Consider the following 26994-nt stretch of genomic DNA (forward strand, 5'->3'; position numbering starts at 1 on the left):
AATACTGGGAAAGCTGTTGCTATATGGACAGCTTTTGAGTCTCATTCAAATGGCCAGAGCCAAATATTTGTTTCTAAGTATGGGAAATGAGATCTTTTTCATTTGAGTTTTTCATTCATTTACAATAATTTGACCAAATGTTTTCGAATACTTTCTACACACCAAAAACCATCCAAACATCTGGGGAATCTGGAGATGTAAGACAGATTTCTGCCTTGGGGAGAGGGAACTCACAATAGGGTTGGGAAGAAAGTCATAAAAGCAGAGATGAAAACAAGGTAATGATTGGTGTGGAGGAGATATGAGTAGAAGAATGGAGTGTACGGGAGCAGGGTTCTCATCTCAGACATTGGCATAAGCTTTGGGGACTTGCTAGTGACTGAGGTCCCCATCTTGTATGTAACATCAGCACTTTCAGAGTGCCTTCAATGAGATTCATATTTCATTTCAGATGATCTTCTCAACATATTCCTCAGTTAACATTGTGCGGATGGCTGCCTTCTCCTCTCCTGAAAATATGCAAATTGACAACACATTTGTAGGTCTCACTGGTTTGTATCAGAGTTGGCGTAGAGGTCAGTTTTTACCTGTTCCTCTTTCTTGCTCATGGCCCTTTGGACCTTTTGCAGACTTAATTGTGTCCAGCTGGGTCTGCTTTGCCTTTTCTCCAAATAGGACAAAGGAATACTTACCCTGGCCCCTTTTTCAAAGGTTTTACCTTTTCCCTTTGGATTTGTGGGTCAGCAAACCACACCTTCCTTGACTCAGCTCCCAAATTACCTTAATCGCCAATAGCATTGAAAGGGTGACCTCCACCCTGCCCTGGCTTCTTTGGTGCCTTTAAATCACACTTGGAGTCATTTAAAACAGTATCAGCAAGCTGTGGTCAATTCCTGACACCAGCTGGAATTCAAACCTTTCATTTCTTACTGGACCAAGGTGTGATTTATAATTAAAAGAGTTCTTTGTCTTCCACTCTCAAACATTTTTTTAAAATGCCCTCTCTCTCTCTCTCTCTTCTCTCTTTCTCTCTCTCTCTCTCTCTTCCATGCATCTATTGACTTCAAAATCTAGGGTTTCAGCCCCACACCAAATAGTTCTATTGTCACCTCAAAACCTCCGTTTCTTCACTTGTAATGTAAATAACCATTTATATTTGAGGGAAGAAACAGAGACAGTGATGTATAATTTTAGGAGTAACAGACACTAAAAATAAAGGTAAAAGGATGAAGAGTACTGGTGGGTGGTTAGTTTCAGGTCTAAAGGTCAGGGAAGGACACTCTGAGGAGGAGACATTTGGCAAGACACCAAAGAGAGTGAGGGAGTCAGAAAGGAAAATATCTAGAGAAAGAGCGTTCCAGGCACAGAGGATAGCAAGTATATGTGACTTGACTACGGGAAGCTTGTTTGGTGTGCTCAAGGGACAGCAAGCCAAGAAGTGTGGCTCAAAGGCAGGAGTGAAGGGGAGAAGTAATCAGATCACATGTCACAGCAGCGTACAGCCAAGAGGATGGTTTTGGATTTGGAGATTAAAAACCATTAAAGTATTTTTAGCAGAAGTTGGGGGAAACATAATTATATTTTATTTGTTATTGTTGTTGTTGTTTTCTTTTCTTTTTTTTTCTTTTTTTCTGAGATAGGGTGTCGCTCTGTCACTCAGGATGAAGTGCAGTGGCATGTTCTGGGCTCACTGCAACCTCCCGCTCCCTGGGCTCAAGGAATACTCCCACCTCAGCCCCCTGGGTAGCAGCACCACCACGCCCAGCTAACTTTTAGTAGTTTTTGGTAGAGACAGGGTTTTGTCATGTTGCTTAGGTTGGTCTCAAACTAACTCGTGGGCTCAAGTGATCTGTCCACTCGGATTGACATGGGCTTGGATGGGGTCCTTGTCATGACAACCTGAAACAGTTTAATTCAGAACAGGGGTGCAAGAGGAAGAAATAATAAAAAACTATGAGTGTTTTGTCTTGATCAATGGAGTGAATGGGTTTGCCATTTACTGAAATAGGTAAAACTAAAGGAAGGTTCATAGAGGGGTGCAAATCAAGAGGTTGGTTTCAAATACCTTAAATGTGATAAGATTAACAGATGCCCGATTAGAAATTTTGAGAAGGGAAATATATATGCAAGTTCAGCTTAGGGGGTGATGGTGGAGATCAAAATTTGAATTTTAGTGTGTATACCAAATGCTGTGAGGCCATCTGGTAAGACAGGGGCTCAGAACTTGAACTTGCCATACAGGCTTATTGATAACTGCGGTATGCGTTTCAAATGAAGTGGTGGAAACAAGCCCAATCTACCCCAGAGGAAATCTGGGTATAAACAGGAAGTATGGACAACTAACCTGAGAAATAGTGAGATAAAAGAGGAGTCAGAAAATGATGCCCATTCACAGGACAAAAGTTTACTATATTAAAAAAGAGGTGATACGAAAATACAATGTAATATTGTAATAATACGTAGAAATGTCTGATAGCATTTTTCAGACATTCTGATCACAGGTAGATAAAAATATGCAAAGAAAAGACTCCAGAAGAAAATACTTCCCAAGTATCAATGGTGGTTTTTAAAAATTTTATAGTAGCATTATAGATGATCTAAAAAAATCTTTTTTTTTTGTATATATCTTATCATGCATATACACTGCTTTCAATTTTTACTACTTTTTAGTAAAATTCATGAATCCATCTCCCTTTTTATATTTAAATTATTGCAGTTAAATTTAATTTGTTCAATAGGTATAGTCCTCCCTGAAAGTATATTCCAGGATTCTCCCCAGATATTCTCATTATGATGGATTCGGGGAGTATTCAGTTCAGAATTTATTCAATATTTATATCCTATATCTGAGCAAACTTTTCTTTTCTGTGCTCACCTCACTCCTTTCATAGGCATTTTACCCCTTAGCTTATTGTGGAATAAATTTCACAAGTGATAAAAACTCAATAGGGCTTTATATATTTATATGTTTAAAATAATTCTTGTATATTCACTCTTCCATTTTTATTTTTGAGTACATTCTCTTATGGTTATTTCAGAGAAGTTCTATAAATTGTAAGGTTTCTATGTCTGAAAGAAACTTTATTATCCCCTTCAGTCTCCAATGATAGTTTGGCTGGTTTGACTGAGTATAGCATGCTAGGTTTGAAATACTCTTTCTCAGAACTTTGATGTCACTTTGCTGGGTTTCTTTACTCCATACTGCTAAGGAGAAATCTCGTGTCGTCTGACCTCCCTTTCCTTCTAGATAATCTTTCTTTTTCTTCTGGCATCTAAGATTACTTCTTTCAGTATTAGTTTTATAAAACTTGATTTTATTGTTGTCTCAATGTGAGTTTCTGGTTAGCTTGTGGTTAAATTTTAGCCACTCAGTCCCATGTACTTATTCAACTTGAGGATAGATATTTGTTTATGTATATATTTATTATGTAACATTTCTGGGATATTTATTACTACTTTTTTTCAATTTTTTCCTCTCTTCCACTCTGTTGTCACTCCATATACAAATGACTTTAAATAGACATTAGAAAATTTGGATCTCTTTAAAATATTTAGACCTCATTTTACACATTTGTTTCCCTTTAACTCTTTATGCTGTGTTCTACAAATGTCTCCCAATTTGACCTTCCAGCTCTTCAATTTGCCCTTCATTTTGTCTAATTTGCTATTCTGTGATTGTAATGTGCTTATTTATACATGTACACCAATTATTACAGGACTAACTTTTCCTCCCCAAATCTCTATTTTGTTTTTTTCACTACTACTGGCACTTGTTTCCTCACATATATTCTTTTTATTTTTTTAATGACAATCATAATATCCCCTGTAGCTCCTATTTTAAGATTTTTAAAAAATATTTGCTCTATTACCTTTATTATCCTGGGTATAAGTTATTCTTAATTTTGGATTTTTTATTTCTCTTTCATGAAAATCACCTCTCTCAAACGTTTGGTAAATCTTGATTCTATACTCAGCTTCTGTGATTGACTTCTGCATATTTCCTGGTCTATGGCAAATACCCATTCTGGGGAAACCATAGCTTATAGCTAAGGTTGGTCAACTGTCTTCTCTAGGTGACGACTCATGGCTTTATTTTCATTGTGACTGCTTATTTTTTTCAAATTTGTGTAATATTAGTGTGTTTTCCTATCCAGTTTATTATTAGCAAATTTCATATATCTAGTTTATATCTTCTTACTAATGTTATGAATCAACTCTTAGTAAATTAAAACCTTAAAGAGCTGGACATACTCTTGGCAGTAGGTGGTCTCATCGTTGATTGCTTCCAGCATTTGTTTAGGTACTTCTGGAATTTTGGTGGTCTTTATCTCATGATATCAAGATGGATGCCTCAATCTAGTCTTCCCTTCTGCCCACCAGTATCCTCCACAGGAAACAACAGAGTAAGGACATAGCAAGACTCTTCTTCTCATAAACTTCTTCTCAGACTTCTACTCACAGGTCACTGGCCAGAATATATGGACATATGGATTCCTGACTTTAAGAGAAACAAAAAAATGAGTATCATCAGCTAAAAGAGAATGGGGTTATACTGACTGGCTGAGGACAAGCACGCTTCAGCCACTAGGTCTGGGCAAATTGGACACTTCCGAACTGCATCATGAAAATGTTCTTAAGAAAAAGATAGGGTATGTGGTTTCTGAATAAGCAAAGTATCTGCCACCCTGAAATCCTTATCTAGTTTCCTAAAATGCTAGATTAGAAAATTCAGGCCCGGCGCGGTGGCTCAAGCCTGTAATCCCAGCACTTTGGGAGGCTGAGACGGGTGGATCACGAGGTCAGGAGATTGAGACCATCCTGGCGAACACAGCGAAACCCCGTCTCTACTAAAGCTACAAAAAACTAGCCCGGCGTGGTGGCGGGCGCCTGTAGTCCCAGCTACTCGGGAGGCTGAGGCAGGAGAATGGCGTAAACCCAGGAGGCGGAGCTTGCAGTGAGATGAGATCCGGCCACTGCACTCCAGCCTGGGCGACAGAGCGAGACTCCGTCTCAAAAAAAAAAAAGAAAATTCAAATGACTTCACTTGTATGATTGTTGTCTCGGCTATATGCTTCAGAAGAAAATAAAAGTATGTTCATAACATTCATTTTAAATCTATCAGCATGACTGTACATTTCTTAACTTCAGGTAATATTCATTTTTATTTGGCAGAGGAAAAGGAAAAAAAAGTCTTTGATTACATGGAGAATGATTGTCATAATAAGTGTTCTATAAATGGAGAAATTCTACTCTACCCTTAAGCCTGCCTCCCTTTCCAAAAACAATGGAAAATAAAACAACAACATTTATTTCTAAACATTGGAATATATAATGTTGATAAGGGTGTGCTGAAACAGATACACTCACAAATTGATGGTGTTGGTGCTATTATAAAAAGTTTTTAAGAAATCAGCTTGGAATTATAAAGTAAAAGCTTCAATTGATGTATTTTGATTCAATAATGTCCTTATTAGGACTTTATGATTAGAAAACTTGAAATCCAGACAAAGTCTTATGCATAAAGATAAAAATTATAAAAATGAGGCATCTACAAATTGGAATAATATAAAGTTTTTAAATTATACATATAGAAAATTTTAAAGACATAGGTTGTTTTCATAACTAGCAAGTGAAAAATCCAGATATAAAATTATTTATAAAGTATCACCTCATTATGTAAAAGATAATTTGGAGAGACTAAATCCACAATTCTACATCATTTCTCTCTAGTAATTTCTGTTGGTTTATCTGTATTTTTCTGCTGGTTCTAACGTTTCTACCTTAAAGAGAGATGGCTTTGACAAACTGTAAAAGCCAAATACTAATAGCAACCCCAATATCTGTGGCTTTCCCTTGTGAAACATATTACGTACTGTAAAATCCTCCCACATTTATTTGGTTCTCCCAACACTGTGAGTATGAAGAGGCAAGCATACTTTCTTCATATACAGTTAAAGAATGTGAGGTTCTTGAGTTAATTTTTGTATATAGTGTAAGGAAGGAACCCGGTTTCAGCTTTCTACATATGGCTGGCCAGTTTTCCCAGCACCATTTATTAAATAGGGAATCATTTCCCCATTGCTTGTTTTTGTCAGGTTTGTCAAAGATCAGATGGTTGTAGATGTGTGGTGTTATTTCTGAGACCTCTGTTCCGTTCCATTGGTCTATATATCTGTTTTGGTACCAGTACCATGCTATTTTGGTTACTGTAGCCTTGTAGTATAGTTTGAAGGAAGGTAGTGTGATGCCTCTAGTTTTGTTCTTTTTGCTTAGGATTGTCTTGGCTATGTGGGCTCTTTTTTGATTCCTTATGAACTTTAAAGTAGTTTTTCCAATTCTGTGAAGAAAGTGGTATGGGCAAATGGGCAGTGGATGGGCAAAGACTTCATGACTAAAACACCAAAACCAATGGCAACAAAAGCCAAAACAGACAAATGGGATCTAATTAAACTAAAAAGCTTCTGTACAGCAAAAGAAACTACCATCAGAGTGAACAGGCAACCTACAGAATGGGAGAAAATTTTTGCAACCCACTCATCTGACAAAGGGCTAATATCCAGAATCTACAAAGAACTTAAACAAATTTACAAGAAAAAACCAACCCCATCAAAAAGTGGGCAAAGGATATGAAAAGACACTTCTCAAAAGATGACATTTATGCAGTCAACATACAGATGAAAAAATGCTCATCATCACTGGTCATTAGAGAAAAGCAAATCAAAACCGCAATGAGATATCGTCTCATGCCAGTTAGAATGGAAATCATTAAAAAGTCAGAAAACAACAGATGCTGGAGAGGATGTGGAGAACTAGGAATGCTTTTACACTGTTGGTGAGAGTGTAAATTAGTTCAACCATTGTGGAAGACAGTATGGCAATTCCTCAAGGATATAGAACTAGAAATACCATTTGACTCAGCGATCCTATTACTGGGTATATACGCAAAGGATTATAAATCATGCTACTATAGAGACACATGCACATGTATGTTTATTGTGGCACTATTCACAATAGCAGACTTGGAACCAACCCAAATGTCCATCAATGATAGACTGGATTAAGAAAATGTGGCACATATACATCCTGGAATACTATGCAGCTGTAAAAAAGGATGAGTTCATGTCCTTTGCAGGGACCTGGATGAAACTGGAAACCATCATTCTAAGCAAACTATCATAAGGACAGAAAAACCAAACACTGCATGTTCTTGTTGATAGATGGGAGTTGAACAATGAGAACACATGGACACGGGGTGGGGAATATCACACACTGGGGCCTGTCCAGGGGTGCTGGGGGGCTGGGGGAGGGATAGCATTAGGAGAAATACCTAATGTAAAGGAAGAGTTGATGGGTGCAGCAAACCAACATGGCGCATGTATACCTATGTAACAAACCTGCACGTTGTGCACACGTACCCTAGAACTTAAAGTATAAAAAAAGAATTAAAAAAATAATGTGAGGTTCAATTGTTCTAGTCATGGTGAGTGACTTCCCAAAGGTCGTCTAGCTTGTAAGGGACCTCAATGCTTGATTCTTGGTTTCTAGTTCAATGTTTATTCCACTCATCAAGATGTTTCTTTCCTTTGTATGCAGTGCCTAATTTCTATCTTGAAGAACTCATTGTAGATTACTTGGATTTGGTAAATCATCTGAATTCCACTTCTGGGCTCTGAGTAAACACTCCTAAATAATTCCAGGAGCCCTTCCAGTAACAGCTGAGAAAGATGAGATTTTCTGTGACAAAATAGCACAGATAATATGGCGTGGGTCCACAGTACCAGGTTTACAATCAATACAGAGGAACACTCCGGGTCAGTGCCCACCCTGAAACCCATTGTGAAGTCATTTGGCAGTTTGGAGAAAAGTAAACTATAGCAGGTCAGAAACACTTTCTTTCTGTCACCATGACCTAAACATCTGTGTGCTCTATTATCTCTAAATTGGGCAAAAATTCTCTTCATCTGGCATTCTGGGATGGCATGAGAATTAATCATACTTTTACTTAAAATTTCTTCTTCAAAACAAAAACACCTGTGCATGCAATTAAATATAAGGTTATGAAAGCAATTGTTTCCGCTTAGTCTTTATGATTTAATGACTACCTTATTAGCACATGTCCTCTGGGACTACTAGCCCTGTGTAATACATTAATTCAAGAAAATAAAACTATAATAACTATTGTTATATGGCCATGAATTATAGAAAAATGCCCCCACAGAATCATGATTAGAAAAATCTCTTGCTGTATTTCATAAAACAAGGAAAAGATAGAAATACAAATAACCAGCAATCATTCTGAATATTGTTAATTTTCACTACTTTAACTTGAAAATATTTTTAAAAATAAGTGTCTCATCCCCACTTCTTTTGAGTCAATAAGAAGATTAGTCTGTCTTTCACAGCAGGGCTGTTAGTAAAAATTCTCAGTGATCTGGCACTTTCAGCATATTTTTCAATCCCAAAACTAATGTAAATTTCATATATCTACCAACTTTCTTGTGTCCTTGCCCAGATGCCCACATGGGATCCCCCTAAGCACCCTTCATGCACCAACATAAACATTGATTTCTCCCTGGAAATTTCCCTGATCTTCCCTTGATCATACGACCTAGTACTTAACAAACAGCTCATGTCGTGCAATTATCTCATAGTATTATAGTTAATTGCACACACAACTGGTTTTCCTACTGATCTTGAATTCTTTGGTAGCATGGACACTACTTGGGAGCCCTTATTGCTATGAAAGTTAAAAGAAATTAAAAATTATTATTGAATAAAAATGAATTCAAAGACCCAGTATCTCATACTCTGGTGGGCTCCTCAAAGGGTTTTCTCTCATGAAACATGAGAATATATTAAATAAAAAGATTTCAAAATATAGACACGAATGTGATCAGAGTTTTTTTCTATATTCAAAGGACACAAAATGGAAATTGATTCAGATTGTTCATTCCAAGTTATGAACCTCTACATTTTAAGAGCAAGCAATGTAATTTTTGTTCTTCAAAAAGTCTGAGACAACTTAGTCTTTATGAGCTAGTGACTACTTCAGAAAACCTCAATAATGCATAATGTACACATAGTTTCATCTGCCTATCGAGAGGATTATGACCTAATAGTGGTTCTTAGTGTTAGTTGCAGATTGGAATCACCTGGGAGCTGTATAAATCATTGATGTCTGGGTCCCACCCAATTGGTCAGAGGTGTAATAGGCATGGATGGTTGTGGCTAATAGCTCCCCAGGTGAGACCAATGTGCAGTGGAAGTTGAAAACTCTTGCCTTACAGCAAAATAGCATCCAAATGTCATACAAACCACACCTGGACCCAAAATGGACCCTGCTGATAAATTAGCTTATCGCATCTTGTGAATACCTACATCTTCTCAAACAATATGGAATTGAAACTGAGAAGTATATCATGTGCCTCCCAGTAAAAATCCCCAACATAAGATAAAACCTTCTCTTACTCCAAGTGTTGAATCATTGGAATAGCAACAGATCCAGAGCACAGAGATAGAGCTGCAGCATGGGAATACCCATGCACATATTACAGACTTAGGACAGGCTGTGATTGATTACCCTGTTACTTCAGTCTTGGGGGTAGTACTTTCTGCATTCATATGGGTGGACTGTAGACAATTGCCTGGAAACTCCAAAATTCGTAATTTTCCATCTAGGAGTTGAAAAAGGAATTCATTCGAGAAATAGGTTCCTCTCTGGCTAGGGCCAAAATATCCAATAGATACTGCAATGAGGAGAAAGCAGGGATATATCCAATGACAATTTTAAGTAGCAGCGCATGATTTCTATTTTGCTGTGGTATGCATTTGTTTCATTACACATCCCCACACCCACACCCCCACACATATACCAATAAATCACAATTAAGCAACTTTGGGAACAAAGAATTTGAGTAAGAACACAATGAACTTTTCCCACAAAATCTAGATATATGTTTTGCTTCTATTTGTAACAAGCTGTGATTCCCATGTGAAAGGTATCAGTGTATTTCCTCTTCCTGTCAATCATGCCAGGAAAACTTCTGGTATGTTGGGTTATGACCTTTCATCCTGGACATGAGCCAAAAGCCACCAGTAATTTGACTGGTGTAATTATTTAGGCTGTTTCTAATAAGCCTAAAAATGTGATGTTAACATTTTTCACATGTTTGTAGGCTTCTGGCTTTCATGCTATCCTCAGCATGCCATTATAAGCTTTTGTTTGGTTATATTGGAAGAAAATATAATTTTTCAGTAGCTGAATTTTGATCATTGTTTACTGCTAGAAAATACCTTGCCTACAGGGCCATAAGATATTATTTCTGTAAAATTTTGGCATTTTTCTCATGTTAGGCCAAACTTTTAACAATAATCGAAATTCATGCAGCATAAATTTACTGAGCATGTACTATGTGCTAGACATTGTACTAGGTTCTGTGAATGAAAAGATAAATAAGACCAAGCTTAGATCCTTAAGTAGATGAACTGGTAAAAATTAAATTAATATTTAATGCAATTAGCAGAGACACAGAGTTTAAGTTCTAGCTCTATGGATTGTATGTCACTTTTAAATATATTATTGTACAGACTGGGAAACTGAGGCACAAGTTCACACAGCTGGTATGCAGCAGAACTGAGAACTAGACTTAGGGATTTTGGCTACACACACTGTATAGAAACCATTATGTCATCATGGTTCTGGAGTCTAAATTGATTCGTTGCTTGGTTTAAACAAAGAATAATGTTAAATACCATCTTGAGGAAAGGGAAATATGTATGTTATATATAACATATACATAATATTAATATTTAGACACTTTACATATTTACTTATATTTTATATATTTATTAATGCATATTCTATAATATATATTTGTGTATACACATCAGTATTTATAATTTTAAAAATATAATTCAGTAGCGTGGAAAGAATCATATGATCTTAACCTGAGCCAATGAGTCCCTCTTGTCTCTTTAGAGAAGCTTATCTTCAGGGTCAAATTTCACATACTGAAGATCCTGGAAGACTTTGTGCTTCTGAATGCATTTTGTAGAGCCAGGTTTCCATTACAAACATACTCTAGAATGGGTCATCCTGCCTGACTTGGAGACGTGGGTAGTCTGGTAGTCATACAGGTAAATATCTTTAGCCAGTAATAAGCAGCAGAAAACAAAGTCAATCATTAGGAGAAACCATTCTCTGCAGTTGAAGGCGTTGGACTTGATTAGTTTGAAAAATATTTATTGAGTGGAAACTGAAAAAGATGCCAACTGGGGTGTACAAATAAGCAAGGATTCCTGTTTTGTTTTGTTTTTTTTATCTGCCTCCTTAGTAGAGGTACAAATGGAGGAACAGGTAATGCAGGTAAAGTTGGATGTGCTGTGCAAAAGGAAGCTCAAGGGCCAAGAAAAGACTCTAGCAGAGAAATTATGCTAACAGTTGATGTTCTCCTTCAGTTAAGAAAATATGGATATCCGATTGCAACACAACGTTGAAAAAGGCTGCCACAATTACCATTCTCTTTATGTCTTTTTATAAAATCCTTTAAAAGAAAAGAAATGACTAATTAAGACATGTAGATAGTTTAAACACTAGTACTATTCTCTGGCTCATCCACTTTCTAGCCATGTTATTTTGAGCATGTAAGTTACTTACCTGTAACTCAATTTTCCCTTCTCTGAAATGGAATTAATGATTGTTGTCTAACTTATAGAGATACTATGGGATAAAACAGAAAAAAAAAAAGCATTTATTTATAGAGCCTAGCAAACATTGAAAGCTCAGTAATTTAGATTTATTATTGTATTCTTAATATGATCACATAGAAATATGTTTTTTTGAGGACACAAATACAAAAGCAGAACCAATGCAAGCTATTGGATTTCTCTATGGACAGGCCAAAAGAAGCTAGGGGATATCTGTGAGATGATCTCAAAGCTACAAGCAAAAAAAGGGGGCTTATGCACAAAATTCACTGTCTTATAAGGTGGCCCTTCTAATCATCCTTGGCCCCTACCCTGTGCCCCACCACCTTTATTTATTTCCTCTACTGAAATCTCATAGGTGCAATTTTTGTGAGAATGGGTCATTAAAAACAACAACAACAAAAAAGAATCTAAGTTCAAAAAGAGACTTTGGGCCTGAAACAAAAATATAAATTAGCAGAAGGCTCAGAATGTTGTCCCCAGCAACTAATGCAAGGACTGAAAATGCACTTGCCTTAATATTTCAAGTTATGCTTAAAGAAGGTACCAGACACAATTAAGTTTCCTTGCCTCTTGAGTTTGAATATTTCAAATTTATCTGCAAAAGTGAGTGAGATGACCTAATTGTACCTCTGCTTTTCACTTGAATTTATCTTTTTGAGTGACAGGAGGTTGCTTCTTAGGCAGATGCCTTCCGTTTAATAATTCAGTAATTAGATGCAATGCTGTCAGCTGTTAAATTTCTAACAGCTTTTCAATGACAACATATTGGAGGAGTTTGTGGTCCTCCAAGGTCTTTCTCAGTTGTCTTTAACAGGAAAGACAGAGATACAAGACAGCATTCTCACTCAGGTGTGTGCAAACCCAGGTGTGGAGGTGGCTGAGCATTTACATCCAAATACCTTCATTTCCTCACTTTCAGATCACATTAGCCGTAAAGGGTCAGGTATGGCCTGAGGAAGTGGAAAAGAGTAAAAATAAAATGTCTATCATCTATGCACTCTGATTTTGCAGAGAAGTTAGCCTATGGTTCATTCAATGAGCATCACCTTGCTGAAGAAAAGGGAAAGATATTTTAGAACGCCATTGTGTAAATTCTGCCTACACAAAGGTATGTGCTTTGTTTTGAATCTCAAAAATTATTTTTGCAAGTAATCTAATTTTTTTTTCAAGAAGAAACCTACCAAAGAAACAAAAAAAGGTGAAAGGTGCCAACAGCAGCATACTCATTAGCAAATACAACCCAGCCATTTTGCATTAGCAGACTTAGTCACATTATTTTTTAAGTCTTTGTTCATTGGCAAGGACTTCCAGTAGCTTAATAATTCACTCTCAGACCTGCTTTATCAAGAAGACACTGTGTTTTAGAAAGTATAAAAGATCATTTAGAGCAGTAACAAATTGCTGCTTTTAATAAAATGCTTTTTTCACTCAATAGGATACTGTAAAAAGATAGTCTACAGAGAAGTAGTCTATAGAAAAGGAACATTTTTAGCTTTGAGAAAATAATACTGGGAAAATGATAATGTAGTCGTGAATCATAGCACAAAAGAGGATAAAGAGGCTCATTCTCTGACATCTCTCTCTGTGGCTGCCCCATCAACCTGTCGAATCATTCCTTTAGAGTCTCCTTTTACAAGCTCCTCTTTCTCCAAGCTCAATCCTTAGAGCTGCATTCTACAAAGACCAGTTTCTTTGCCATTTGCTCTTTACACACCATTCCCAGGTGTGGCCCAATTCATTGGTTTCCAAAACTGGACATACATCAGATTTCCTCAGGGGGCTTTCTAACCATGCAGGTTCTTGGCCACCTTACCTGACATGCTGAGTATAAACCACGAGGGGGTGGGCCAAGGAATCTGTGGTTTTACAAATTTTTCCAGGTGATGAAAGATCTGAGAATCTAAGCTGAAATTCACTACATCACTGAAGCTGCTAGTGCTATAAAGATCTGCGTTTTAGCTCTCCTTTCCCTTTTAGCAGCAGGCATGGCTATATAACTGCCTGATAAATGTCTGTGTCTGTAGGTCACTCCTATTCTTCACATGCAATGTGCCCGAATCAGCTTCTCCCATAGTGGTCATTTGGGTGACCCTTGTATCCACCCATGCAGCTAATACCTTCAACTCTTGTCTCTCCCTCATCCTCTCTATAGAGTTATCAAGCCCTAAGACATGCCCTTTTTACTCCATTTTACTCTCCCTGTCCTAGTTTAGGATTTTCTTACTTAAATTTTCCTGTACTAGACTGGCAATGACCAAGTCAAGAAGGGCTGATGGGTGGGTTGTGACGAGACAGTGAAGACAGGGAGCCAAGAAAGGCTCTAAGAATTTTGCCTTAAGCAACTGGGGATACTGGCACCCTTTATGGATATGACTAAGCCTGGGACAGAAAAGTGTCCTACCGAAGAATAAAAATTCAAATACTGGACATATTAACTTTGAGATACCTATGACATATCCCAGTTGAGATGTCAAGTAGGCAATTTTATATATACATATACATATACATATACATGTACATATACGACTTCAGATCTCTTGGGAGGTGCGTAGGAGATATAAATTTGGGTGCCCCCTCCAAACAGATGACATTTAAAGCAGTGAGAAGGGAAGAGACTATCACAAGAAGTGAAGAGAGGGATGGCCAAACTTTTGGGAATGGCAAGCACTTTCCCAGGCTTTTACTGCCCACCCTAATCCATCACCTATGTTCCAGCCACATCAAATCATTCTTTATGCCCCAGCTAAATACAGGCAGTGGGGAGCCAGATGTACTATCCCAGACTGATCCTTCCTGTATCTGACCATTGCAACTTCTGCTCTACTGCAAAGAGCCCTAAGCCCCAAATAGAAGGTGAATTACCTCATCACCGTATCTGGACATGGGATTACTCTTCTTTGAAAGGACTCAAAAAAACATCTTAGCCTTAGACTTGTGCGTCTAGATTACTCCAAGTTCCTCCTACCCCCAGCAAGCTTTCTCATTCTGTTTGTTGCGACGTTCCTTGGATTTCAATGGCTTACAGTTTGTAGTCAGTCCCCAGAGCTTCTCTAGGGATATGTTGAAAGATGTTCTTTGGAATTTAGAAATCGTTTATTAATTCAACAAAGCTAGGCTTTTAATATCATGAACTTAAAAAAAATGTTAATTTGAAATTCTAGCTGAGCAATGACTTCTTTGTCCTAGATGGCATTTGACATCTTCCCGAAACAATTAATGCCATTGATCCAGTGAGTGAGAAACATCAGTGCAAAATGATTGACAATGAAAGAAAAATACATTGTCTTCAATATCACCCCCCCATCTACTTTCTCCCTCTTACAGACCTTTGCACCTTTGAAAAGCACATTTGTTTTCATGAAAGTGCTCTCCACTCCTCTTCCCAGGAAGTGCATTGTCGGTTTTCTGTGTGGAGCTGCCCCCGTGAAGAAAGTTGTGCTCACCCTCTGAGATATTGTTGAGCCCCACCTAGGTTGAGCAGAGCAGACACCTATCTTTAATGCAGGGCAGAAATAAATTACCTGAAATGAACAATGGGTGTTTGTCATGCAGAGGCAGCAAAAGTAGCGTGGTCAGAGAAATGCCTCCCACTAGGATTGCAGGCGTACTTACCTTGGAACCCATTGTGTATGAGTTTGTATTTGTCCACATAGCCTTTACCCATAAGAATTTCAGTCGTCAGATCTATTCATGTTGGCTATAACCAGAAAAGGGAAGTGAGAATTGAGAATAAAAAGTCAGGGATCAGGGTTGGGCAGAAGCAGAGAAGTAAATGGCTGAGGTGAAGCCAGATATTTTTGTTTTTAGTTTTTTCAAAGAAGCCTTAGGCAAAATGACACTGAGGGGGTGAAATTTAAATTTTAACACCATGGTCTCTTAAGAAGGGAGCTGACACACACACGTTTATAATGGGCCAAAACAAACTGCTTTGTCGTAAGGTTATCATGAGTAAAATTGAGACCACGTAACCTTGCATGTTGAGTTGGTTAAATACTCAAGCTAGTTCTTGATTCTGAGACCACAGTCACACACACACACACACACACACACGCACGCACACACCCAACAGGCCCAAAGTGGGGAAAATGAAACTCAGAAAACCTGTTGTACATACTTACATACTACGGGACAAACAAAATTTATAAGTATTAAAAATACTAAACGAAAGTTTGGATCCTGAAACTATTTCAAGAAATTAATGATGATAAAATCATATTATTTGTTCTAAATGTATTTATTCAAATAGAATTATAAAATCTAACAGGCAGTATGTGTAGACTGGCCAGATATTTTGTTTTAGTTATATTTTCTCTGTATTCATAAATCTATATAGTCAGTCTCAGAGCTATGGCATGTGCAAAAGACAAAGTTTAACAGACAACCTAATTAAAAAGAAACTCCTTATTTTACTCACAGGGGATCAGATTATGAAGTACTTGGAAACATTTAAAAAAAAAAAAAATCTCCTTTTCCTGGCTGTTCATGTTTCTTTGATCCCAGAGTTACTCTAGCACATCCTTTTTCAAGTCGTTCCTTATCAAATTCTCTCCTTAACGCCCCACCTTCTTCCTCTCCACATGATTCCTCTTTCTATTCTTCCCCTTGAAACTGTCATTATTTTATGGCTTCTAGTGCTAGGTCATTTCCTTGACATTCTTCAGTCCCTTTCTTCTTTGACTTTCTTGGTCTCTAAGTTCTGCGTCATAAAAATTCAAAGAACAGAACCTTGACAACAACGTTCTATACTTACCAACTTGAACATATCCTTAATCAGACTACTTGGAGCACAATGCTTGGAGCACAATGGGCCCTTAAAAATGGGGACAAGAGGGAAGAAGAAAGGAAGGCTGGAGCAAGCAAAAACGAGAGCTAGGTTTCTTTGTCAAGTTTTAAAAGTATCGTTGTATGGAAGTTTTACAAAAGAAATTTTAAACACCACAGATTTCTTCCTTTTGAGTTATTATATGCAGTAACATAACATTAAAAGGGCAACAACGTTTTTACGTTTATCATGTGGTTAAGCAAATTGTTAAACACAGTTGATTACCAAAAACAGGGAATATGGCAAAAGATCAAAGAAATGCCAGAAATTTTTATTTTATGTGGGGACATTCGGAATTTAGTTGAGCTTGACAGAGTCCTGCTGGCTAACACCAAGGAGAGACTATTGCTGTCCCCATGCAAGTGGCTGGAATAATGGAAGTGAAGAAGGAAATCCCCACATGGTGGACACTTTGAAGTTGGTTACAGATAGGAAGTTAGAACAAACTTCAATGGGTGAGGAGTCATGAGGATACCAGGAGAAGGTAACGTAATACTGAATGAAGAGAATGGTGGTCACATGAAAATAAGGAGCAAAACTTCAGGAACAGTCTGAGATAACAAGAAGGTTGTTCCCCCAGGGCTCAGTCTTATGTCTCCAGTGCCATTTGACATTTTTTTTTTTTTGAAACCAAGTCTCACTCCGTCACCTATGCTGAAGTGCAGTGGTGTGATCTCAGCTCACTGCAACCTCCGACCCCAGGTTCAAGCGATTCTTCTGCCTCAGCCTCCTGAGTAGCAGGCGTGTGTCAACACGTCTGGCTATGTTTTATATTTTTAGCAGAGATGGGGTTTCACCATATTGGCCAGGCTGGTCTCAAACTCCTGACCTTGTGATCTGCCCGCCTCAGCCTCCCAAAGCCATTTGACTTTTATTCCAGGAATAAACATATGTTTACACATCATAGTAAATAAATAAGTTATTTATTTCACATATGTTTATACCTGAAATAAACGTCAAATACATTTCCTGAAAAGAACAGTGGGTTCTTGTCACCCAGAAGAGGTAGAAGTGGTATGCAAGAGAAATTCCTATTGCCTGGGTTAATTAATTGTCGCATTACTTCTAATGCAACAAATGAAGTACTTCTTCCTTCTCTAAATATTCAGATAGACTTTATATTGCCTATTTACTCTTCATTTCCAGAATTTCTTAGATTAGAGTAAGAGTGCTGATGGGTATTACAATCTTACAAATCAAGTTGAAGATTATGGGCACTGTGGAGTTCACATGTAAATGAGAGTTGCTTAACATGCATCAGTGACAGTGAAACATAGAGGGGTTGCCTAGATTTGAAAATATTTCTGCAAATTATACATTGTTTTGTCATGAGTGCTTACTAAACATCTGCATACATTTGTGTGTGTCCTTTTATGACCACCTCAATGACTTCTTTTGTACTTGTTATTTGCTGTCATCACTCTTTGCCAAGTGTATGTATGACATGTTAGCCATTACTGAGTTGACAGACACTGCCAAATCTGTACATGAATGCAATCTCCAACATTTTCCTATATAGCTTTATTTCCAATATATGGGTCCCATCCCATTGTAACACTAATTGAGAACTTCCCATCTGGAGGAAAGCAGAGAATGAATGACATGCAATAATGGACCCTAAACAGAACCAATGACAAAACTGTGAGCTCACAACCACACACTTCTGGAGAACCTTGCTACCAGAGAAGTGTTACTTCCAAGCTGTAAAATCACTCAGCAGTAAGTCAGGTAACCCAGACCTGATTTCCTTTCTTCACTTCATTCCTTTGTTCACACTGTTCCCTGGGATTGAAACGTTCTTTCATGCTCTCTTTACCACATTAACTCCTGCTCATTCCTATAAAATTCACATAAAATTCTTGTGTGTGTTCTTCCTTGTGTCAATAACCTCATATTGAATACTTGATTCTTCCAATGTGTAGTAGCTAGTCCCTCTGTCACTCCAAAGAAGTACGTGTCTTCTTCTCCAAAACTTGTGAATGTGTTACGTTACATGGCTATGAGAATTCAGGTAGCAGATAGAAGCAAGGTTGCTAATCAGCTGATGTTAAAATGAGAAGATCATCCTGGATTTTCTGGGTGAGTCTAATTTAATAAGAGCGTCCTTAAATGGTGAAAGGGGAGGCAGAGGAGTTGGAACCAGAGAAATGCATCATAAGAAAGATTTTCCCAGAACTGCTAGATTTGAAGATGGAGGAAGGGGCCACAGGGAAGGAATGTAGGCAGGCTTTAGAATCTGGAAAAGGCAAGGTAACAGATTAGGTTTAGAGTCTCCAGAAAGGAACACAGACCTCTATCACCTTGGTTTTAACCTGTGAGACAGGTTTGACTTCTGACATCCAGAACTCTAAGATGATAAATTTGTGTTGTTTTAAGCCACTAAATCTGTGGTAATTTGTTACAGCCGCAAAGGGAAACTAATACACCATCTATGGATAAAGATCATTCCAAAGGGTTTGCTTGTATGTTTCTTCCACTGGGCTGGGAGCTTCCTAAGGTCAGAAACTAGGTATCATTCAGTCCTACACCCCTAAAAACCTATTGTAATTTGTAATTAATTCCTGAGTAAGAAGAGACATAGACAAGAGAGGGGAAAGTCAAAATTCTAACTGTATGTTTAAATCTGTGATCCACAAATACTCTCCTTACAGGCTAAACTACCTGAGAGTATCACCTGTGGCTTGTGTGGTTGTCAAAAGGGTGAACAGCAATCTTCTCAATAGTGGTTTGGCTCCTCTGTTCCTCACGATCCCAAATGATTTACCTTCCAAAAATCATCAAGAAGATAAGACTCAAAGCAGCTTCATAGCTAGAAGGATTTGAGAAATTATAATTATGGGATATGACCAAAGCCATACTCTAGGATAAAGCATAGCAATAAATGCTTTTATTTTTCAAAAAGAAAAATAATATCAAATATTACAAAAATATTAAGGAGAAAAACAAAAAAGAGGAGGGCAGTAAAGAAAAAGAAAATATAATCAAAACCAAATATAAATATATAAGTCACTGATCAATCAATAAAAGAGTTTTGGCCGGGCGCGGCGGCTCAAGCCTGTAATCCCAGCACTTTGGGAGGCCGAGGCGGGCGGATCACGAGTCAGGAGATCGAGACCATCCTGGCTAACCCAGTGAAACCTCATCTCTACTAAAAAATACAAAAAAAAAAAAAAAAAAAAAAAAACTAGCCGGGCGAGGTGGTGGGCGCCTGCAGTCCCAGCTGCTCGGGAGGCTGAGGCAGGAGAATGACGTGAACCCGGGAGGCGGAGCTTGCAGCGAGCTGAGATCCGGCCACTGCACTCCGGCCTGGGCGACAGAGCGAGACTCCGTCTCAAAAAAAAAAAAAAAAAGAGTTTTTAACCTATAAAGCCAATCAAAGAGACAAGGCTTAAAGCATAGACAAGCAAAATTAATTGAGAGAAAGGCTGTGATACTGAGTCTGGGGAACTGAAAAGCTGAGTAAAGAAGGGATTAAGAAGGTATTGAACAATCGGAAAAGATCAATAGACATAAAACAAATTTAAAAGATATTTTCAAATTTTATAAAATATAGGTCCTAGAACCATGAATTATTTTAGACTTTCATGGAATATATAATTTTCACACCATTTAAGTTGTCTATATCAAATATGGAGAAATTCAAAATCCGTTTCCTGAAGCTAGCACAATCTTGTTCTGAAAACCTGAGGGGATGACATGAAAAGACAAGTATGAATTATTATATCTTTTAAGAGTAAACTACAAAAATTCTAAGAAAAATACTAATTCTCCTACAATTACCACTATCGTTGTTACATTATTTATTGTGTTCTTGTTATATGACAGACAATGGGTTAAGAATGCTTTATCTCAGATAATCTTTACATCCACCTGTTAGTAGATATCATTATTATTCCTATTTTACAGAAGAAAACTAAATGTTAGCAATATTAAATAAATGATTCAAGGTTACAAACTAACAAGGAAAGAGCAAGATGTTAATATAGATTTTTCAAACACTAAAACTATTCAATAATAATAATATTTTAAAATAATCATCCTTGAAAATAAACAGTAGTGATCCCAGGAATATTTAAGAGGCTTCATATGGGTAAACACATATATACATAAAGACCAAACAAAAGCTATGAGAACCTCAACGGAAACCAAAATTCATAGACTTTATCATCAACTTATAATAACAAATAAGTAAAATGAGAGAAAGCAAAAAGATAACACAGATAAATGAAACTCCTATTCAAAACCTACTACTTTAAGAAAAACATAACCTTCTTAACATAAATGCATAGAAATATCAGCCAATGTAACCTGCTAAATGGATGAAATTTTTAAAAATTTCCATCAATTGGAAACATAACTATAATACATACTACGTGTTAATTATTGAATGTTTCATAACTTCTAGTCAATATGCTAATATATTAAGTAGAAATGTTTATAAGTTATAGCAGAAAGAGACAAAAAACGCTCTCATGATTTGAAAATAATTTGATAATGTACCTAACGATTCTTTGGAAGTCAACTGAAACACTAAGAGCTAACAGCATTTTGTAAAGCAACAGGATAATTACTAAGTAGAGAAAAATCAATGTCTTTTGTATAAATTATCAATACAAATCCAAAGAATTAGAAAAATAATGTAAGCTTCCATAGGAGTCTGAAACACATAAGATACTTAGAGCTAACCTAAGTTGAAGTATATGTAAAGATGATTAAGTCATGGAACCTTACAAAGAGAGACAAAAGAAGCTTTAATAAGTGATATATATGTATGTAAATACACATGCATATATATGTATATAAATACACATGCATATACATATATTACTAATGTTCCTGTATTCCGTTGTTCCTGGAAGGGGAATAATAATTGGAAAAGATAGAAATTATTTCAAATTAGTTTCTAAGTTTAATTAAATTTCTGATAGAGTGTTCTAAAACTTGTAAAATCATTTTAATCTAGTAAGACATTTGAAAAAGTACAGTAATAGAAGCATACTTACTTTACAATATATTAAAATGTAAAACCACAACAATTAAAATGAGAAGTTATCAGGGAATATATATTTTGAATTTTTTTAAAAAGGGTTTATGACTCTAAAGTAGAGGTATTTCCATCTGGTTGTGTGTGTACGTGTGTGTGTGTTTCAACCTGCAATATAATAGTGAAAGCATTTCAAATACATGGAAAAGTGACCTATTATTCTCAAATGCATCTTACAAACATCAAATATTATTTCCAAAGTAAGTTAAATATTTGTATTACAGTGATACATGGAGTAATTCTTCCACTAACCTGAGAGTTATGAGAAATTGTGTTACTTAGTCTCAGGGTAGAGACGTAATTGCTAATCTAAAACAAGTGGAAAAAGTATAGATAGATATTAATATATAAAATTTGATTATTTTACATAACCCCAAGAAAAAAATGATACAAATGACAAAATGGGAAACATATTTACAATAAACCAAAAACAATAATCTTATTTATATTTAGAGAGTTACTAAAAACCAGTGCACAAAATTGTCAACATTCTAACTGAATAGCCAAAAGATATTACAGAAACTTTGTATATGAAGGGCTGTAAGTATCCAATAAACAATTGTTTAATGAATATATTTTCAACTGAGCAGTAGGCTAAAGAGGAAACAGGTTAAAAAAATGCAATATTTTTTTTATTTCCTAACAAAAGGGCAATGATACATAAAATTATTTGATAATACTTGTCCAGATATGGTTGTCTTATCTATATGTGGAAGTGTAAATTATCGAAAATATCTTCAAAGTAATTTTTGAAACTATTGTCCAAAGGTCAAGAGCCAAGAACATACATGCATTTTGATTTAGTAACTCTATTTTTATAAATTTACCTTCCTGAAATAAGCAGCATGCTTACAAACTTTATATGCAGGATGTGTATTATATAGTGTTATCCTTATAAGAGCAAAAATGTTACCAATTTACATGTATAAATGTATAATGGGTTTTATGCAACAAATAAATGAAAGTTTTAAGGAATATTTTCTGACACAGAAATGTTACTCTATATAATTTTAAATTTAAAAAGTAGCATGATCCCAATTTGGCATTTATTATATATATGTAATGAAAAAGCTACAAGGAAGTATGCTATATAATTAATAGTAATTATCTCTGGTTAATAAGAGAAGAACATTTTACTTTTATATTTTCTTTTTTATAAATTTAATGCAATCTTTTTCATTGAAAAAACACACACATACATTTCTAAACAAAGTACTGAAAACTCTATCACTAATATTAATTGCTGAAATAATGAATCAAAAATTAGAAGTTTAATTTTGGCACATATTTTAGTAAGAATCATTCATATTCTCTATTTCCCTCCCAATTCCCCAAATAGAATTAAATAGGATAGTAAAGAAATACACAAACTAAAATTTGTACTAACAATTTGTGAGTTCCAGCAGACTTTTCACTCTTATTTCTAGGTCCCTGCAACTGATGCAACCTTTACTCTAAGAGTATAGGAGGACATCATGTTCATAACAAACCTTGGATCTCAAACATACCTAAAAAGCAGCTTACAGTCCTTGGAGCAGACAGTACAGTTGAGAAATGTTACACCAGTTGGTTGTCAATCCATAAAACCCATTCTAGATAAAATCATGGAGGTAAAAATAAAGGAGGAAAAGTATAGGGCAGGATGGTACCTTCACAAAACTTTGAATGTAACACCTGAATGGGAAAAATAAAAATAAAAAGACCTTCTTGATAGTTGGAATTATTTGTTTAAAATGTTACTGTGTAAGAAAGAACAAGTCATTTTGAGATCTGAGCATTGTGTTCTGTTCTTTTTCAGATGGTGCCCAGTTTAATTCAGTTGAGCTCTTAGATGCTGAAAGTATTTTAATTTAGAAGGAATGAAGAAATCAATTCAAAATTTAAAAAACCTCACACCCATCAGAAAACATGGCACATGTTTCTCTCATTTAGTCTATTACCCTTTTGTTTTCTCATTGCACCTCACATTTCCCAGTTGGGCTTGGATTCTTATAATGATAGTATGCATACAGAGAAAATGTAGAAAATCAGTAATTTAGGCAGGAAGTGGAATTTTCAGTTTGCGTTTGCTAGCTTCTCCCTCATTTAAGTAAGTTATTAATGTTTAATGATGACATAACTATGACTCTGAAGTTCCGAGGTCACAGACAAATTCTACTGAAGAAAAAGAACTTTGGAATCTTTTTCTTTGTCACTCCCTTGAAGAGTGTTTCAAAGATTGGCGATCTATGTACTTTGCTTCTCTCCAAGTTATAATAAAGATTATTTTGTTTTTGCAGATGTTTAAAGACATGAAGCCAAAGACAAATTTTTCAACCAGAACCCTCAAGAAATGTCACTTCTGTGTCTTGCCAAGAGAGATCCAGCATTTTTTTCTACATAAACATCTGCTGGAAACATTTTAAAGGGAGGCATTTTAAATAATGACGTTTATAGCTTCTTGTCTTTAATAAGTCTGAAAAAGAAGAAAAATGAATTTGAGATATATTCTTTCCCAAAGCAACTTTTCTTCACTGATATGCATCATATTAGATGATCTAAAAGTGAAAACATTAACATTATGTTGGGGGGAAATGGTTAAGAACATTTCTCTGAACTGTCTGTATCAATCATACCTGAGAAACTGTCATAAATCACAGGTTCCTTTAACTCCAGAAACTCCATCAGTTCATTGTTTCGCCTACTTGTTTGTGGTAATTATACTACGTTTATATTTACATAATAATTGGATTTTCTATTACATTAAACAAAAAACCTCTCAAAAAAGAGAGTCAAGGAACCATAAGTTAGCTATACAACCTAAACAATGCAAACTCATTTGTAGTTAGAATGGAAACTTCATCTCATACAAACTAACACGGATGTTTGGGGATAATTCTCTGTAGGAAATGCAAGATATATTGCCAGGATCTTTAAGGTTCCATAGAAAAGACACACACAGATTGCCTTTGGTAATAGGTGTTTATTGCAAAGATACACAAAGATGTAATTTAGCAAGAAATGTTATCTCGTAGTTACTTTGGGTTTCACTGTTTTAAAGAATCAAGTGTACTGCAGGCATCATGAAGAAGTGAGAAAATGGTTTGGCACCTTTCAGATTACAAACTAAGCTCAAATGATATGTCTTTTTTTCCTTTACCCGGCATTTTAACTTCCCCAAACAACTGATTTGATTGACAGCTTTGCCACCATCCAAAACCTATTGTCAAGAATTTCACCCAAGTCAGCTCAGGTGAAATTCTTACGCACTATTCCCCAAGTAAAAGGTGGTTTCTCTTGACACATGAAGTTCAAGCAATTAAAGACCAATTCAATGAAGTACTGGTTTTGGTCCTTTTAGAAATTAGCAATGGCCATGGCTGAGACTATTTTCCTGGAGTTTTTCTGCAGCACGTTCAATAAATCAGATGAAATGGAAAAATTGCATAAAGCAAGGATTCAGTATGAGGACAGGTTATCACCTGAAAATAGCTTTGGAGACTGATGGTATACTAAAAAACATTATTAGTAATTACTACTTTTAGGATGGTGGAGTAAGATCCTCCATCAAAACATATGTTCCCTAACCTCTGACATCAGCCTCCAAATCACATACACCCATCCAATGAAATAGGTAAAAATCTAACTGGCTACAAGGTGTTAAATGTAGCCCTTGATGAATAAGTATCTTATATTAACCAGGGACAACATCTAACTAGTGAGGTGACAAGATAAAGACATGGGTTAAAATTTGAGCAGGAGTAGCAGAAATTTAATGCTATAATGGAAATAGACTATAGAATTAGTTCACTAAACTTGCTAAACAAATAAATAAACAACTACATAAACAGTCAAAACAACACTTAGGGTGTATTGGTGAGGGGAATTTAAATAGGGACTTGCTAGAATATATTATTTTAAAAATTTCAATTTTCAACAGCAACAACAAAAATGTCATCAACAAAGAAATAGGAAAATGTTATACAGAAGAAAGTGGGCAACGGAAATGCTGCTTTGAAAGAGGCCCAGTGGGTGAATTAACAAACACCTCCAAGCAATTATTATAGATATGTTCAAAGACTAAAGAAAAACCATATTTCAATAATTAATGGATTATTATGATGACAATGTCTTATCATATGTATTATATATCAATACAGATAGGAAATACTGAAAGGAATCAAATTGAAATTCTTTATTAGAAGTAAAAAAACAAAATTAAAAGTTTACTAGCAGGGTTCAACAGTAGATACAAGGATGCAGAAGAAAGAATGTGTAGATTTGAAGACAGATTCCACAGAGATCATGCAATCTGAAGAGTAGAGAAAAAAATAATAAAAACTTGCAGGAAGCCTCAGAAAAATATGGGATAACAGTAAATACATTAGCATACATATAATGGAGTTACCAGAAGTATAGGCAAGAGAGAAAAGGACAAATAAATATTCAAAGAAATAATGGATGAAAACTTCCAAAATTTGATGAAGACATTATCTAAACATCCAAGGTCAATTAATGAACTAGAAGGAGGATAAATGCAGACATATATCAACAACCAGACACATCATAGTCAACATGTTAAAACCCAAAGATAAACATAATATCTTGAAATTGGTAAGAGAAAAAGTACTCAAGTACCAGGAGATTCCACTAAGATTAATAGCTGACTTTGCAGCAGAAACAATAGAGGTCAGAAGGCAGTGGGGTGACATACTTAAAGGGCTAAAAGTAAAAATAACTGTCAGCCAAATATACACACAATGAAATTATTTTTTAAAAAATGAAGGTTCAGGTCAGGTGCAGGTGGCTCATACCTGTAATTCTAGCACTATGGGAGGCCCAGGCTGGTGGATCACCTGAAGTCAGGAGTTTGAGACCAGGTGGGACAACATTGAGAAACTTGTCTCTACTAAAAATAGAAAAATTAGCCAGGCATGGTGGCACATGCCTGTAATCCCAGTGACTCAGGAGGTTGAGGCAGGAGAATTGCTTGAACCCAGGAGGCAGATGTTACAGTGAGCCAAGATGGCACCACTGCACCCCAGCCTGGGTGACAGAGCAAGAGTTCATCTAAAAAAAAAAACAAAACAAAGCACAAAAAAAGAAAAAAAAGTAACAAAGTGCAGTGAATACCTTGTAAGCTAAATAAAACCCCAGATGATTTCTTCTATAAGAATTGCTTTTCAAAAATACCAAAGGAAATTTATCAAACTGAAAGCAAGTTAAACCAGTCAGTAATCAAATCCACAGAGAGAAAAAAGAACACTCAAAAAGGCAATTATGTAGGCAACTACAAAAAATGAGATAATTGCCTATTTGTTTTTTTGTCCTCTTAACCATTTTAAAAAGCAATTGTTAAAAATATGTAAATAATTATATTATTGAGCCTATAATATATAGAAATGTAATATATTTGAAAATAAGAGCAGAGAGGAAGTAA

The 26994-nt window shown here is 36.0% G+C and overlaps 1 long non-coding RNA gene across 1 annotated transcript; it reads left to right on the plus strand.

Annotated features, from left to right (window-relative positions):
* Positions 1-16453: 16453 nt before the first annotated feature.
* Positions 16454-24229, plus strand: LOC119620340 (uncharacterized). Its single transcript, XR_005236893.2, has 4 exons — positions 16454-17098; positions 18051-18250; positions 23003-23185; positions 23855-24229. It is a non-coding gene; the product is annotated as an uncharacterized lncRNA (long non-coding RNA).
* Positions 24230-26994: the final 2765 nt, after the last annotated feature.

The sequence above is a fragment of the Chlorocebus sabaeus genome, chromosome 29 (genome assembly GCF_047675955.1).
Source record: "Chlorocebus sabaeus isolate Y175 chromosome 29, mChlSab1.0.hap1, whole genome shotgun sequence".
In the NCBI taxonomy this organism is placed as follows: Eukaryota; Metazoa; Chordata; class Mammalia; order Primates; family Cercopithecidae; genus Chlorocebus; species Chlorocebus sabaeus.